At 37.4% G+C, this 15,250-nt stretch overlaps 1 pseudogene; it reads right to left on the bottom strand.

Annotated features, from left to right (window-relative positions):
• Positions 1-6,329: 6,329 nt before the first annotated feature.
• LOC123857973 (olfactory receptor 5G3-like) lies at positions 6,330-7,185 on the bottom strand (annotated as a pseudogene).
• Between the last annotated feature and the right edge of the window lie 8,065 nt (positions 7,186-15,250).

The following is a 15,250-nucleotide window of genomic DNA, read 5'->3' as shown; positions in this document are numbered from 1 at the left end:
GATACAGAATCAAGCAATACACGTATGTGAATTTATCAGTGAAGGGCTGTTGATGACAGAGCAATGAGGCCCCAGAGAAATCCCGTGTAGAGTCAAAGTTTGCTCAAGTACAAGGGCTCTCAAACATCTGCAGTTGCGCTCTCATTTAGAATTCCCTCCTTTGTACCCCAGGCTTTGAGTGAGATGCTCATAAGGCGGGCAACATTCCATGCAGATGGCACCCCTCCTGGAGAAGGTGGCCCGACCTCTCTCCTGCTCTGGGCAGTCATCGAACTTGAAGAGGGTTTCACTTGACTATAACCTCTTTGTTCATCTTACAGAATTTCACATTACTTCATATTAGATTTGCTGCATTTCTTACATTCCAACCAATTATGGTCTGACAGTGAATATTTCTCTATGTACCAAAAAAACACATTTTAGATGTCAGTCATTTTCATTTACCCATAAACCCATTTATTTTGAACTTCTTGAAGAGTAAATGCAGGGACTGAAATGGATTTTTTTAAATGCTTTAAACTTACGGTCCAATGAGTTGTTTCCTCTTCCAAGAATTAAAATTAAAACGGAGTATAAACTGTACTCTTTTTCAGCATGTACTCCTTCTGCCCACCATCATCTGTGCCTCCGTACAGAGAAGAGGTCAGACTTTCTTAGAATCACTTGGTTTTATTCTTAGTTTTCTTCCCGAGGAACTGGTAAGATTCCACTCCAAAACACATTGTCTTTTCACTTGGATCTAAGTTTCCAGAAGTAGTTACATCATTCCTTTGTTCTGGGAGAACTTAGGTACCAAAGCATGCCATACCATGGGAATTTGGTAAGAGGGAATTAAAATGTTATTACTATATTTAAACTCTAAAAAAATCCACTGGGATCATCTTACTTGTTTTCTGTGCTTGACTGAGTAAACTCTTTATTTCTTATCTCCTTCTTAAACAAGAAAACATTTAAAGAGTAAACTTTAGTGCCATGTTGTAACAACTGTTGAGTTTTCCTCATGAGAAGCACCACAAAATCTCAGCAACTGTTACTTACAGATCATTACAGCAGAGGATTGGCTACCAGGATAGCTTAATTAGCATTGTGATCATTCAACTTCCATTTCTAATACTCATAGAAAAATCACTGAGAATGAGAATGTGTAAAGAATCTCCATCATATTCACACAGGGTTTTTTTTAATGAGAAATTGAGAGAGGTTTCACTGACAAATTCAAGGCTGATACCACATTTTTTTCAGCTTTTATTGATGAATAACGCACAGAAAAGTGCAAAAATCTTAAGTGCAAAGCATTATTGTATTGTGAGCACATGCATGTACACCACCACCCAAGTCAGGAACTACAACATCTCCACCATCATGTTTGCGAAATTCATCTTTTGTTGAATAAATCTCTAGTTCATGTATTTTACTGATGCTAACACTCAATTACATTAATATTCGACAAATGATTTATCAATTACTTTGTTGTTGAGCATTTGCCCTGTTTTAACTTTGGTGATTTTTTTCTCTACTGAGCATCCAATGAACACCATGTGCTTTGGTGTTGATGATCATGTATTTCTCTTGGGAATATACCTGGGAGCAAAATTTCTTTGTTATGGGGTACAGATATTTTCATATTGACTAAGAATTTAGGAAGTTGTCCCAAACCCATTGCTCACACCTTTGTAAGCACTGTACGAGAGTCATTGTTTGTCATTTTAGCCATTTTGGTAAGTGTATAATGGTATTTCATTGTGCCTTTAGCTGCCATTTCTAGGGAAATTGAGACATTTTGCAGTATTTATAGGCCATTTCCATAACCACTTTCATGAATTGGCTGTTGAAGTGTCTTACCCACATTTTGTCACAGGATTGCCTGTCTTTCCTTAAAAATTATAATAGTTATTCATATACTCCAAATATGTCATTTATATGCCTTGTAAATACACTTTCTCTTTCTGTGGCTTCCATGTTTACACTCTTAAGGGTAAACCTAAGTTTTTATTTTAGTGTAGTTCAGGGAATCAATATTTTTCTTGATATTTAGTATTTTTGTAGCCTACTTTTTTAAAATTTCCTATCATATGTCATAAAGGTACTCTCCAATATTATCTTCTAGATGCCTTAATTCCTTGCCTTTCACATTTCAATCTCCAAATCATCTGGAATTAATCTTAATGTGTATTGTGAGATGGGAATAAAATTCCACTTTTTTTCCCATTCAGACATTCAATGGATCCAATGCTATTTTTTTTTCAATCCTTTCTTTCCCCACTACCCTGCTGTGTCACCCTTGTCATAAATGAAGTGTCCATGTATTAGGTCTGTATATTCATTAATAATAAAGATATTAGCATGCATTTATTAATACACCCAAACACTCTCTTCTGTCCCACTGGACTATTAGTCTATTCTTGATCTTGACTTTTTTTTTTTAGGAAAAAAAAAAGGGGGAGAAGCCAAGGGAGAAGGAGAGAGAAAATCTTAAGCAGGCTCCACTCTCAACATGGAACCCAATGCAGAGCTCGATCTCATGACCCTAAGATCATGACCTGATCTGAAATCAAGAGTCAGATGCTTAACTGACTGAGCCACCCAGATGTCCCAATCTTATCTTAATTTCTACAGTTTTGTAGGTCTATATTCAGTAGAGGAAGACATCCCACCTGCCTTGTCTTCTTCAAGATTAACTGGGATATTTTGGATCCTTTGCATTCCATATAAACTTCAGAATCATGGCAATATCTTGGAACGATTTAAGTCTGGATTCACTTTAACATTACTTCTTCAGTCCTGCAGGACCTACATTAACAGCTTCCTTTCACACCATGGGAACATTATAAGATTCAAGCACACTTGCTGATTTGCCGTTCCCACACAGACCCATATGTCCCTCCTTCCTTACAACCCTTCTGACTTTCCCTTCTCACTTACTGAAACATTGGAAGTCAAAATTCCATCTGTTCTGCAAGGTATGGCTAAATTATAACCTCATCCAGGAAGCCTTCCCTGATACCTTACAGACAAAAATAATCACTCTCTTTGAACTTTAACAGTAGCATTTGCTTTTCTTCTGTAACTTAGAAATGCCACCGTATATCATTCTTTGTTTATGCCTTACGTCCCTCACTAATAAACACTCTAGTAGGTGAAGGTTCATATCTTCCTGGATTGAACTGGCATTATCAAAAGTCCTACTCAACATATGTCTCTATTTTCTGAGTTTTTGACAAAATGAGGATGCTGGTTACACAGGAAGAAACTTATAGTCAAACCAATTTACTCAAAGAATAACTTGAAATCCTGATTTCAAAATGAAAATATGCTGAAATGAAAAGAAAGTGTTCATCAGAATCAATGCAAATACTGTATTTTCCAAAGTACACTCCATGATCAAAGAGAAGTGATTACCTTTGGAAGCTTTACATCAAGTTCTTTTTAGTTACATCATTTTACAAATCTTATCAGAATTATCATTTTAAATGATAACTGTCGACATCAAATTGTCCTCATTTTTTGTCTGGAATAAGCAAATGTGAACCCAGAGAAATATTGGTGCAAAAAGAGAATAAGTCCTGTCCCAATAATGCCCTTACCGAGGCTGCATGAAAAGACTGGAACTGAGAGGGCTCAGAGTGGGGTCAAGAAGTACCTCCTTCATTTAGAAGATGCCTGAAGTGATGCATGTGACTCAGCCTCTCCAAAGCCCCAGATTCTTCAACTGTAAAGTGGATCAAATAACTCATATCCCCAAAGGGAACTGAAATATTCAGTAAGATGTTTTCAAAAACACGTAGTACAGTGTCTATGATATAGCAGATCCTCACCAAATGTATAAAATAGCATTACTATTAGAGAAAAAAAAAATCCTACACTAATAACTGCTTTAAAAATTATGTTAGCATAGAAACAAACAGAAAAAAAATCAGAACTGCAGATCCAGTAAAGAAAACACACACGCACAAATTAACAAGGAAAACCTCGAATGTCAATTCTTCCCCTTCACAGACTACTGTTCTTTAGTATAGATGTTTATTCTGTGAGCATCAGTGTGGGTGGCAGAATTCCTAAAATGGTCCTGTAAAGATCTCTAATCTTTGCCCTAATCCCAGGAATCTCTGAATATGATGAAGTACCACTCATATGATTATGTTATATTATATGACACAGTTAACCTTCTAAGAGACATGACCCTGGATGAATGGGTGGGTCCCAAGATTTCTCCAGCACAGGGCAGAAGAGTCAGAGAGGTTGGAAATGTGTGGAGATCTAGAGAAGAAACTGCTGGTCCAAAGCTGGAAGGGCCACAACAGAAGGCAGGTGAGCAACACTGAGGAGCTGACACAGCCCTGCAACAAGGAATTGAATATTCTCAAACACACCAGTGATCTTGGAAGTGAGTCTTCCCCGGAGCCTGTAGGAGGGAGCTGAGCCCAAGCAACAGGTTTGTTTCAGCCTTGTGAGACCCTGAGAAGAGAATCAGGCTATGATGGACCTGGACCCAAGATCCAGGGAAACTGTGAGGCAGTAAATTTGTGTGGTTATAACTTACTGGCTTTGTGGCGATTTCTTATGCTGCAGTAGAAAGCAACTACAGGAGCATGTTTGAAAAATAATAAAGAAAAAAAGGTAAATAGTTGAGATATGGGAGGAGCAGAGAATTATTTGAGGTAAAGAGGCCCAGAGGGCCTCTTGGATGGAATCACATTTGAGGAGAGACTCAGATGAGGTAAAGATTGACTGGCAACACTGCCAGGATGAGGAAACAGAAAATGGAAAGGCCACATAAGACCCCAAGAATGACTGAAAAAGTCCCATGGAGGAAGCCTCTGGATGGTGCACACATCACTGAAGAGGAGTCTGGCTTGAACAGTGTGCTACCCCCTCCCTCAAAACAAGTTCAGACTGCACTGCTTAAGGCTACCGAGACAATCAGCACAGCTCTCTGTATGGTCCTGTTTTCATGGCACACAGAGGCCTGGAGTGAGTAGGAAATAGACCACAATTAATCCAGCATAAAGTGCCTGGAAGATCTTACGAATTTCTGCAGCAAAGAGTCACCTGGTGAAAGATAACAAGTACTTTATTCTCGAAAGTGATCATTTTTATCAGCGTTTACACGGCATATAATAAATCCCTTCTCCCAATAAAACATATCATGTGCCCTCCTACTTTCAACCTTGCCCATTCCCAAAACTTACATCATCTAAAGGAATGAATAAAAGTTTTCTGAAGATCAAACTCAATTAGCTTGCAAACTCTAGGCCCCCCCAAACACACGCACCCAACTCGGTGCTAGAATACCCAGAACCGTCTGTTACTATATGGGGAAGGGAGCACTTTCTCCTTTGATGATCCAAATAGTGACCTCTAGATTCCATGAAAAGCCATACAATAAAAAGAATTTTTTCAACTTTGCCAATCCCTAAAGAGGCTTTTTTTTTTAATTACCCTTCCTAAAATATACTGCCTATTTTTCCTTGATTATCTTATGTTTGTCAAAGAAATCACCATGTATATGTAAATATTTTTCAGTCTTCTTGTTTGTCTTTCCTTTACACTAGCCTGAAAACTCCAGAAGGACTTTTCTTCTCAATATGAATAATAACCAGTAAAGTGTCAGTCACGTAAGAGGCCTATATAAAAAACTGTTTAATTATTGATTCTAACATTCTTTGACTCCCATTCTTAGACTCTTAATTAAATAGCATCTTGACTCACATCATTACTCAACACAGTCACAAAAACTGGCAGAAAGCTTGGTGAAAAACAAGCAAGACAAGCACATTCTAGGGCCTTACAGATGATTTACATCCTGTAAAGAAAGCCTTCAAGAGAAGAGAGGGTGTGGCTCTCACTGAGTCTTAGAGTTGCACAAAAATATGGTTGATCCCCTCATTTCTTAGACTTGTTACTAAGTTTCAGAAAATAAAACATGGGAGTATGGTTGAAAGAATATTGGACCTGGAGAAAATAAAAGTGTGACCCAAGTTATGTGGTTATTTATTCATGAGAGACAGAGAGAGAGGCAGAGGGAGAAGCAGGCTCCCAAGGAGCAGGGAGCCCGATGCGGGACTCGATCCCAGGATGCTGGGATCATGACCTGAGCCGAAGGCAGACGCTTAACCATCTGAGCCACCCAGGCGCCCTTTTTGTTTTTTTGTTTTTTTTCCTTAACATATATTGCATTATTTGTTTCAGAGGTACAGATCTGTGATTCAACAGTCTTGCACAATTCACAGCACTTACCAGAGCACATACCCTCCCCAGTGTCTATCACCCAGCCACCCCATCCTTCCCACCCCCCACCACTCCAGCAACCCTCAGTTTGTTTCCTGAGATTAAGAATTCCTCATATCAGTGAGTTCATATGATACATGTCTTTCTGCAGAAACCATTTTATTAATGTCCTGAGATGAACTTGAATTGGACTGTATATAAATGAAGAAAAGTGGCCACAGCAGACAGGTGTGAGAAGTAGGTAGAGAAAGTTTTCCGCCTCCCCCATCAGCAGAGTGGATATTCAATATGGTTTTGAGGATAAAAATATAGAAGACCAGGATGATTAGGGCACTGAATATTCCTATTAATCCAGCCATAATGAAAAGAATCAACTTACTGTTCTGCGTATCAGCACATGCCAGGTAGAGAACAGGGAGAATGTCAGAGAAAAAGTGGTTGACCACATTGGGACCACAGAAGGGTAAGCGAAACGTGAAGGTCTCATGGATAATGGAACTTAGAAGGCCCATGGCATAGGGCCCTATCACCAGCTGCATACAGGCCATCTGGCACATGATGTCTTTATACAACAAGGGGTTGCAGAAGGCTATGTACCGGTCATATGCCATGGTGGCCAAGAGGAAACACCCGGTCACTACAAACTGACCAAAAAAACCACATTTGTATAGCACAGGCACAAAGGAGATGATTTTTCTCTCCAGAAAAGTATCACACAACATCTGTGGAACAACAGAAGAAGAGGAGCGGACATCCACAAGAGACAAGTGGCTGAGAAAAAAGAAAATGGGGTTTGGAGTCAGGAATCCATCCATATCAGGGTGACCATCCCCAAGTTCCCCCCAATGTGACAAGATAAACAAAAAGAAATATCAAGAAGAGATGAATCTTCTGTGGAAGATGATCTGTGAGCCCCACAAAAAGAAATTCAGTCACTGCTGTTTGATTATTGTCCATTGTTGGGTGACAATCTGTAATGAGAGCAAGAAAAAAAGTTTTTATAGGTCAGTAGTTAACTGGGGGCTAGCAATATAATCAGTAATTATAGGTTAATAATTAATAGCTTTTTAACCCATTAGCAAATACATAAAAAGTTACAGAGATGTATATAACAAACACCCTTGCATTTGCTACTCAGCTTTATTAAATCATAATATGCTAAATAACTTGTTTAAAATCATGAAAAGCACAGCAAACATTCATGGAATTAGTCAAATTCCCAGGCTCTGAGGTATGGATATTTTGCTGTCTATGTGACCTTGAGCAATTTATTCTTAATGTCTATGAGTTTTACTTATTTATTTAACTTATATGGATCGTCCAAAATTGCCTTCAGCTCTTTAGTTTCATGATTTTGAGACAACAACATCTAGTTTCCATTTCCTTCTGGTTGAATGGAAAAATAATAACCAGTGCTGAACTCACATTCCAGGAAAATTGCAAAAATAAATAAAATGTTCAAATCCTGAGTGCATTCAGCTTGAAAAGGTAACTCACATTATTAAGATGGGAAAACCCTTCTCCTCCACAGCTATTACTATGATACTTCCTTGTCCTGACAACATACTAATAAAAACTCAAACTGATGTTTTCCACCGTATGCGATATACATAGAAATGGACCTTTAAAGAGAAAAAGGAGAGGTATCAAAAATCTGGAATTCACAAATTTGTTCACATACTTCTTTATTCAACAAACATTTTTTACTATCCAGGCATGGACTCCAGGCATAGCCTTGGACACTGTAACCATGTCTGAGTGAAAAACCAAGTATTTGTAAAATAAGAGGGCCTTACTTTCCAGTTAGATACAACACTATAAACAAACACATAAATGCATAATTATTGCATGTGTATATTAGTTTTCTAAGGCCGCCACTCAAATAGCCATAAGCCAGAAGTCTGAAAACAAAGGTGTTGGCAGGGCCGCACTCCTTCTGAAGGCTCTAGAAAGGAATCCTTTCTTGTCTCTTCCACGTTCTGCTTCCTCCTAGCATTCCTTGGTTTGTGACAGATTAACACCATTTTTTGACTCCATCTTCCCATGGTTTCCTATTTGTGTGTCTCTACGTCCTCTCCTGTTTTTATAAAAACATCAGTCCTTGGATGTAGGGGCTTCCCCTAATTCAGTATGACTTCAATCATATCTGCAAAGAGCCTATTCCAAATAAGGTTACATTCTCAAGCCCTGGACGGACATGAATATTTGGGGGAACTATTCAACTACAAGGGGAACTATTCAACCCACTACAATGTATAAACATGTATCATCTCAGGGAGCAAATAGTGCCATGAAGGAAAGAAGGAATCTCAGCTCAAATGCCACTATATGACTGAGACCGCATAAGAGACAGGAATCAGCTCAAAACTAGAACCAAGTGAACCTAGAATTAAACACTGGCTCTGCTTTTTTCTACATATATAGTTTTGTATTATTAATGTAAATTTAAAAAGGAATGAAAAATACTTAGCTCACAGAGCTGTTTGAAAGACTGGATTAAATTAGCCATGCAAAACACCTGCTATATAATAAGGGCTCACTAAAAATTAATTCCCTGCTCCTTCTCTTCTCTCCTCTATGACGTTTGTCTGGGACCTCAAGTCACCTTTTGTTTGTCCCTCATCATAATTCTAGAGCACATAATGTCCCTTTATACAGCATTTATCAATATACTACGTTATTTCCCAACACAGAACAACGTGAGCAAAGCACATCTTCTTTCCTCATGTTTGTATCCCCAGTGCTTATCAGAGTGGGGAAAGTATTAGATACTCGAATAAATGAATGAGGGAAAAGAAAATTATCATTATCATGTCAACCATATTTTCTCCAATTCCTCATTTTCCCTAAGAACACAATTCAAGACATCATGATGAAGAAATATTAATTTTGATAAATTCCTGATCAAATATTTCTGACTCATAAAATAGGAATAGGGAAGACAGACCATTTCAAATGACCCACACAATGTCAAGGTATAGGACACTGTGGAACAGTCATCTGAACTGTCTACAGCCTCACTATTCAATGTCTGGTCCATGAATCAGCAGCACCAGCACTGACTGAAAGCTTATCAGAAATGCAGAATCTGAAGCACCACTCCAGTTAAACCTAGTCAAAATCTGCATTTTAACAAGATTCCCAGATGATACACACACACATTAAGTCTTCTAAGCCCTACTATAGAGTCTCTTACATTTCTCTACATGTGAACCCTCCAGTGAATCCCTTGTGTAACAAATACAATATAAAATGTCATTGTCCAATGAAATCTAATAATGTTTAAAGTAAATTTAAATGTCATTATGATATGACTATAGTTGGCAAAAGTGGTTACACATTTATCTCTCCAATAAATTATTCATGGAAGATCCCTAGGAATTGTGTTTGCATTAGTCAAATGGGTGAATGTCACTTAATGATATTTCATACACAAATCTAAGCTTCCAACAGAAGCATGACCCATTGCAAATAATGCTTTTATTTGCTCATGAATGGACATGTATAATTGCAGGAAAAGTAATGAAATAGAATTCAGGAAAATTAGTTTTGAAAGAGTATATGTAAAAAAAAAAAAAAACCCACTAGCAGTGGAATACTAGTCATGTTACATCACCAGACTCTCATTAAAATGGAGAGATTGAAAGAATATTTTGGTAACTCAAAAAGACCAAAAAGACCTGCTATTCAGGTTTAAGAATCATGTAAATTTTACGTTTAATGTGAAGTGTGCACAAGAACACTTGAGCTGATCTATTCTATTAGGAGAGTTTAAAAACTAATTTTGGCCATATCATCATAGTAATATCATTCTATGGACTTGGTTTATCCAATATTTAGCAAACTTACCTCTTTGGTAAAATCCTTTATTCTTCCCCTTTTAATTACTTCAAAATTGTACCAAAATGTTTCAGCTTCTGACCTCAGGCAAAAAGAATAAAATGTCTCCAATGTAGTGTTGTTGAAGTATTATGGATTTTTATTATATTCTGATGAAAAAGATGGGTTATCTTTGTCCTGATTAACCAGGGTCTCTTAGCAGATGAAATAATTCCTTGTCCTTTTCTGAATCTCATGTGGCACAGTATGAAGTGCATATTTTTCTTAAGTTTCGAGTCACTTGGCAGCTGATCTCTGAAGAATCCTGAACCTCAAGTCTACATCCATTGAGGAGAAATTAAAGTGACATGGGTGTTAGAGTTTGAGACAATATTACCTCACAATGGGATTTCTCTCGAGGAAGGATTCTGAAGAAAAAGAAAAATACTGTCATCTTGGGATCATCTCTGAAAAATGAAGCAGAATTCTATTGAACAAGAAGCACTGGATGCCAAGAGACAGAAATTCACAATTCAAAAACTACCCCTGAAACTTGGTACAGATTGTTTAAGGAGACTGGACATAAATGCAGAAAAATCAAATACACACACAATTTGGAAATATCTTGGTTTAGGTTTATTCAGAATGACTGGGGAGGTTTCTCAATTGGGAAAAGGACTCCAAGAGACAACTTGCAGATACACTTTTATATAAGTAATATACTCTCAGGGGTCAAACATTTCTGGTTATCAGTGAAATAAATATACTATATTTTTAACTTTGAAATCATTCATATTAGGTGATGCCCCAGAACAGAGCTCTACAGACTAAATTCCATATGTGCTCTAATACATACGTAGTTAGAAATCAGAGCACCTGGAAAATTCCACAACCACAATATTAAGTTTCATATATAATTGACATTTGAACATTGCTGGGGTTAAGGGCACCAACCCCCCGAGCAGCCAAAATTCTGCATTTAATTTTTGATTCCCCCAAAACTTAACTACTACATTGTTATGACCTCATTTAACCTAAATTACCTCAGTAAAGTCCCTATCTCCAAATACAGTCACATTGGGGTTTAGGTCTTCGATAGATTAATTTTAGCAGAATACAATTCAGTCCACAACACCAAATATAGGGGATATTTTTTAAATATCAAACAACTTACACATAGGTGTTTTTCCTTTTTATTAAACAATCTTCAACCTAAAACCAAAATGAGTGCTTCCTCTTGAAATCCCAAAAAACTTATTACAGTTGACCCTTGAACAACATGGGTTTGAACTGCACAGTTCTACTTATATGTGATTTCTTTTTCCATACTGTATGGAATATTTTCTTTCCTTAACAATATTCTTAATAACACTTTCTTTTCTCAGCTGAGAATCCTACACTAGATGAAACTATCCATGAAGATGAAATGAAGGCATATTCAAACATGCAAAATCTAAGAGAATTTTTTCATGTGTAGGCTGAACTAGAGATAATACTAATAAGTTCTTTACTCAGAAAGAAAATTACTTCTTATGGAACCTTAGGGATCCAGAGAGGCATGTATTTCAATAGAAAAATTAAGATGTGAATAACTACAGAGATATTAACTAATAGAAACTGATAATAGTGTCTTTTATAGAAAGCTGATGTAAATGATAACAATAAACATTCAAATTAAGAGTGGGTTGAATGGAATTAAAGTGTTCTAAGACCCTCAGGTAAGATGGAGAAACAAGCACGCATTTGTGTTAGACTCTGATACATCAAGAATGCATGTAGTCAGCATAAGAATGTGTGATGACCAAATAATAGTGAGGTTACTCATCCATCACATGAGTCAGACTTTTTTCTCATACTAAAAGTCACACCATCTTACTATTGAATAAATATCAAGCATACACTATGTCCAAATAGTGGTTGAGTTGTATAAGTTTATTAAAATAATATGCACACATGGAACTTTCATTTTAATGAGGGAAGATAATAAATAATAAATTTTAAAATCAATTTCTTCTCTTCCCCTATGTTCATCTGTTTTGTTTCTTAAATTCACATGTGAGTGAAATCATATGGCATTTGTCTTTCTCTGACTAATTTTGCTTAGCATAATATACTCTAGCTCCATCTACTTCATTGCAAATGGCAAGATTTCATTCTTTTTGATGGCTGAGTAATATTCCTCTGTGTGTGTGTGTGTGTGTGTATCACATTTTCTTTATCCATCCATCAATCGATGAACATCTGAGCTCTCTGCATAGTTTGGCTATTGCTGATAATGCTGCTATGAACATCAGCGTGCATGTGTCCCTTTGAATCAGTATTTTTGTATTCTCTGGGTAAATACCTACTAGTGCAATTCCTGGGTAGTAGGTTGTATATGTAGGTTTATATATTGTAATATGACTGCCATCTGTATGTCTTCTTTAGAAAAATATCTATTCATGTGTTCTGCCCATTTCTTAACTGAATTATTTAGTTTTTTGGGGGAGAGTTTGATAAGTTCTTTATAGATTTTGGATACTAGCCCTTTATCAGATATGTCATTTGCAAATATCTTCTCCCATTCCCTAGGTTGTCTTTTAGTTTTTTTCACTGTTTCTTTCTTTGTGCAGAAGTTTTTATTTTTTTTAATTTAAATTCAACTAGCCAACATATAATACATAATTAGTTTCAGATGTAGAGTTCAATAATTCACCAGTTGCATTTAACACCCAGTGCTCATCACATCACGTGCCCTCCTTAATGCCCATCACCCAATTACCCCATCCCCCACCCACCTCCCTTCCAGGGACCCTCAGTTTGTTTCCTATAGTTAAGAGTCTCTCATGGTTTTTCTCCCTTTCTGATGACTTCCCATTCAGTTTTCCCTCCCTTCCCCTACAGCCCTCTGCCCTGTTTCTTATGTTTCCCATATGAGTAAAACCATATGATAATTGTCTTTCTCTGGTTGACTTATTTCACTCAGCATAACACCCTCCAGTTCCATCCACATCAATGTAAATGGTAAGTATTCATTCTTTCTGATGGCTGAGTAATATTACATTGTATATATACACCACATCTTCTTTATCCATTTATCTGTCAATAGACATCTTGGCTCTTTCCACAGTTTGGCTATTGTGGACATTGCTGCTATAAACATTGGGATGCAGGTGCCCCTTCGGATCACTACATTTGTATCTCTGGGGTAAATACCTTGTAGTGCAATTGCTGGGTCATAGGGTAGATCTATTTTTAACTTCTTTTTTTAAATTTTATTATGTTATGTTAATCACCATACATTACATCATTAATTTTTGACGTAGTGTTCCATGATTCATTGTTTGCGTATAACACCCAGTGTTCCATTCAGTACGTGTCCTCTTTAATACCCATCACCAGGCTATTTTTAACTTCTTGAGGAACCTCCATACTGTTTTCCAGAGTGGCTGCACTAGCTTGCATTCCCATCAACAGTGTAAGAGGTTCCCCTTTCACCACATCCACGCCAACATTTATTGTTTCCTGACTTGTTAATTTTAATCATTCTGACTGTTGTGAAGTGGTATCTCATTGTAGTTTTGATTTGTATTTTCCTGATGCCAAGTGATGTGGCACATTTTTACATGTATCTATTGGCCATTTGGATGTTTTCTTTGGAAAAGTGTCGGTTCATGTCTTCTGCCCATTTCTTGATTGGATTGTTTGCTTTTTGGGTGTTGAGTTTGATGAGTTCTTTATAGATCTTGGATACGAGCCCTTTATCTGATATGTCATTTGCAGATATCTTCTCCCATTCTATAGTTTGCCTTTTAGTTTTGTTGACTGTTTCCTTTGCTCTCAGAAGCTTCCTTTGATGAAGTCCCAATAGTTCATTTTTGCTTTTGTTTCCCTTGCCCTTGGAGACGTGTCTAGCAAGAAGCTGCTGCAGCCAAAGTCAAAGAGGTTGCTGCCTGTGTTCACTCCTAGGATTTTGATGGATTCCTGTCTCACATGTAGGTCTTTCATCCATTTTGAGTTTATCTTTGTGTATGGTGTTTTTATCTTGATGAAGTTCCAATAGTTCATTTTTGCTTTTGTTTCCCTTGCCTCCAGCAACATGTCTTGTAAGAAATTACTATGGCCAGTGTCAAAGAGGTAACTGCCTGTGTTCTCTAGGATTTTGATGGTTTCCCATCTCACATTTAGGTCTTTCATCCATTTTGAATTTGAGGCAAAGCCTTAGAAACTTTTAACTATAGAGAACAAAAGAACAAACTGATGGTTACCAGAGGGGAGGTGGGTGGGGAAGGGCTAAATGGTGATGGGTATTGAGGAGGGCACTTGTTGTGATGAGCACTGGGTGTTGTATGTAAGTGATGAATCACTAAATTCTTCTCCTGAAACCAATATTATGCTCTATGTTAACTAACTACAATTTAAATAAAAACTTGAAATAAAAATAAATTTAAAATAATGCATTTAAATGTATTATTTGTTGGAAAGTGATAAGTGTGATCAATAACGGAAAAAGTTAGATCAGAGTAAAGGGAATCTAAGTTTCCTGATGGGGTAATGATAGTAATAAATTCAGCATTCAATAAGTTAGAGTAAATATCATTGAGAAAATGAGCTTCAAGCCAGGGCAGAAAGGTCAGAAAGTCCCCCAGGCACATATTGGAAGATGAGAGATCTCAGCCAGAGAACATTATTACAAAACCATGAAGGGACTTCAGGTTCCTAGTTCTGCAGGTAAGGATCTTGGAAGTCACCAGTCTGTCCTAATCAGTAAAAAAGCTAAAGATACTGAATAATCAATAATTCTTCTTGGATCTATAAGACAGGGGAGGACACAGGGCAAACCACTGCCCCCAAGATTGGAGAGACAGACAGGTGAAAGCAGAGAGTCACAGTTTGCTCACAAGAGGAAACTGCCATGGGAACCAGGGCCTTGATAGGAAAACCTGAACTGAACAATAGAGTGAGATTTACCTCCAGGAGTTCGACTAGGTCCCATAGTAAATGTAAGAGAAAAATCCCCTTGTGCTTCCATCAGGGGAGAAGAGGAAGGATTCTGAAACCCATCAGAGGGTCTGTACTTCTTAACAAAGCCTGCCCTCAGGAGAAACTAGTTAACTACGCAATCCCCTGCTGGGGTATTCTCAGAGCCTGATGAATCTGAGGAAAGAGAAATGGCCAACTTCAGCCTCCTCTAGCCTTCCACCTGAAGGAAGGAAATAACCCA

Source organism: Mirounga angustirostris, unplaced genomic scaffold, assembly GCF_029215605.1.
Source record: "Mirounga angustirostris isolate CCGP_5_RB_7025 unplaced genomic scaffold, mMirAng1.0.hap1 SCAF_13, whole genome shotgun sequence".
Lineage (NCBI taxonomy): Eukaryota > Metazoa > Chordata > Mammalia > Carnivora > Phocidae > Mirounga > Mirounga angustirostris.
The sequence above is the reverse complement of the archived record's forward strand: the minus strand, read 5'-3'. Positions and strand labels throughout refer to the sequence as shown.